This window comes from Mus caroli, chromosome 7 (assembly GCF_900094665.2).
Source record: "Mus caroli chromosome 7, CAROLI_EIJ_v1.1, whole genome shotgun sequence".
Lineage (NCBI taxonomy): Eukaryota > Metazoa > Chordata > Mammalia > Rodentia > Muridae > Mus > Mus caroli.
The window spans coordinates 19,245,392-19,248,270 of NC_034576.1; the positions used below are offsets into that span (position 1 = coordinate 19,245,392).

A 2,879-nucleotide genomic window follows, 5' to 3' on the forward strand; every position below is an offset into this window, starting at 1 on the left:
TGAGGGGCCAGCTGTGAGGGGCCAGCTGTGAGGGGCCAGCTATGAGGGGCCAGCTGTGAGGGGCCAGCTGTGAGGGGGCCAGCTGTGAGGGGCCAGCTGTGAGGGGCCAGCTGTGAGGGGCCAGCTGTGAGGGGCCAGCTGTGAGGAGCAAGCTAGGGAGTAGTTTTCCTCCATGGCTCCTGCTTCAGTTTCTTCCTCCAGGGTCCTGCCTTGAGTTCTTGCCCTGACTTGCCTCAGTGAAGGACCTGAGAGTTGTAAGCCAAAACAAAGCCTTGCCCACTCAAATGGCTTTTGGTCACAGTGTTTTGTCACAGCTGTAGAAATCCTAACTAAGACATAGGGTATCACCATGTAGCCCTGGCTTGTCTGGAATTTGCTATGTAGACCAAGCTGGCCTCAAACTCACAGAGACCCACCTGCTTCTTCTTCCCCAGTGCTGGGATTAAAGGCCTTCGCCACCACAATGGGCCTATGTTATTGTTTTTGAACAGGCTCTCATGTGGCCTAAGCTGGCCTCAACGTCTCACATACAGCCAAGGCTGGCCTTGAATGCCTGGCCATCTGCCTCCATGTCTGGAATTATGGAATCTGGACTGTTTGTCAGTGAATAAGAGAATGAAGAATTGATTGCGTCAGGAGTGCCAGGATTTTAACTCAAATCCCCGTGACTCACAAGCTCATGCTTTCTCTCCCAGACACAGGTCCACCCCGGGGGCAAAGGTCACTCAGGATTCTAATAATAACCATTATTGGATGACTCGGTTATTTATTGTCATTTACTACGCGGCAGGCTCAGTGATTTCTCTGTAGTTGTTTGAGCTGATTGGTTTTGTTTAATCAACTTGACACAAGCTAGGACTGTTGAGGTCTGCCCCCTTCAGCATAGCTACAGCCATTTTGTTCCATGCCTGCCAGCTATTCCATACTGTCCCTGTGATATGCCTGCCTGTCACTGACACAGAAAAATAACTTGACTCAGAACAGGGTCATGTTGACCACATACCCTGTTATGTTCTGTGTTATGAGGCTTGTTAATCTTAAGAAATTCCACAACCATAAGCTTCGCTTAGGATCCATCAAATTAAATATGAACTGTTTTTTGCCTAAAATGGCTTGAGCCAGGGCCAACCATCCGGCAGGACTTCCACGGAAGAGGTCAGCTCAAGGCATTTGGATAATTCCACCAGACCCCTCCCCTCCTGGAAGAAAAAAGGTCACGAAGCACTTAGGCACCCCTCCCCTCTGGAAGGGAGAGGTTTAATTACATTCCTTAGACCATGGGGGGGGGTGGGGAGGCGACCATTGGCCACCTGCGGGTGGGGGAGGCCCAAGCACATCAACACATTCAGTGACCATTGGCCACCTAGAGACAAAGAAAGTCGTTGCCACCTCATTCCCTAAAGACCAAGCAGTTTAAAAGTCACACTGTTCTGCCAACACATTGTGCCTAATGGCTGCTGCTCTGATAAATACTTGCTGAGTGACTGTATAAGTCATATGAAGTACTGTATAAATACTGGCTGAATGATTGCGCAGGGTCGCCACTTCTCCTTCGGTGTAGGATGGCCCCAATGTACTGGAACAATAAATTCCTCTTGCTTTTGCATCAACTCCTGGCTCTGCGTGGTTCACTCAGGGGGTCCTGGTAAGCTAAGGCTCGCTAGAATCTTTATACCATCACCTGCTTGTGAGGTAATTGTGGTTTTAGCCTTTATGAGCTGGCCCTGAGCTCTCTCCACCAGAGGAGCAGGATGCCCAAAGGAAAGAAGGCCAAGGGGAAGAAGGTGGCTCTGGCCCCTGCCGTTGTTAAGAACCAGGACGCCAAAAAGGTAGTCAATCCTTTGTTTGAGAAAAGGCCCAAGAACTTTGGCATTGGAAAGGACATCCAGCCCAAAAGAGAAGTAACACGCTTCATCAAATGGCACCGCTACATCAGGCTGCAGAGGCAAAGAGCCATCTTCTATAAGCGGCTCAAAGTACCTCCTGCCACTAACCAGTTCACCCAGGCCCTGGACAGGCAGACAGCTACTCAGCTGCTTAAGCTTGCCCACAAGTACAGGCCAGAGACAAAGCAAGAGAAGAAGCAAAGGCTACTGGCCCGTGCTGAGAAGAAAGCTGCTGGCAAAGGCAATGTCCCAACTAAGAGACCACCTGTCCTCCGAGCAGGAGTCAATACAGTCACCACCTTGGTGGAGAACAAGAAGGCTCAGCTGGTGGTGATTGCCCATGACATAGACCCTACTGAGCTGGTGGTTTTCCTGCCTGCCCTGTGTTGAAAGATGGGGCTTCCCTACTGCATCATCAAGGGAAAGGCCAGGCTGGGGCTCCTGGTCCACAGGAAGACTTGCACCACTGTTGCCTTCACACAGGTTAACTCAGAAGACAAGGGTGCTCTGGCTAAGCTGGTGGAAGCTATTAGGACCAATTATAATGACAGATATGGCGAGATCCGTCGCCACTGGAGAGGCAACGTCCTGGGCCCTAAGTCTGTGGCTCTAATGGCCAAGTTGGAAAAGGCAAAGGCTAAAGAACTTGCCACTAAATTGGGTTAAATGTACACTAAGTTTTCTGTACATAAATATAATTACATAAAACAAACAAACAAACAAACAAACACAAACAAACAAACTGGCCCTGAGATATGTCCAGTGCACAGCTTTCAGCCCCCTGAGCCTGAAGCTGTTGCCCTGGTCGATCAGTCTTTTGGTGTGCATTCAATAAACCATCTCTGTCTGAGTGAGATGGGTGTTTGTGTGGTTTGTAGGGCGACTCTTGAACCCCAACAGGGTCATCTAGGAAGAGGGAAGTTCAGCAGAGGGAAAAAAAAAACTGCCTTCATCAGATTAGCCTCTGAGTTTTTTTGTTTTGTTTTGTTTTTT

At 49.4% G+C, this 2,879-nt stretch overlaps 1 protein-coding gene and 1 pseudogene across 1 annotated transcript in view; one reads left to right on the forward strand and one right to left on the reverse strand.

Annotated features, from left to right (window-relative positions):
- Window positions 1–1,623, reverse strand: part of Igsf23 (immunoglobulin superfamily member 23) — a 17,007-nt gene extending 15,384 nt beyond the window's left edge. Inside the window, exon 1 of the mRNA XM_021168817.2 lies at window positions 1,522–1,623. The gene's annotated coding sequence lies outside the window, so the exon portion shown is untranslated. The remainder of the gene's footprint in view (window positions 1–1,521) is intronic.
- Window positions 1,624–1,745: 122 nt separating this feature from the next.
- LOC110298855 lies at window positions 1,746–2,552 on the forward strand (annotated as a pseudogene).
- The last annotated feature ends 327 nt before the right edge of the window (window positions 2,553–2,879 follow it).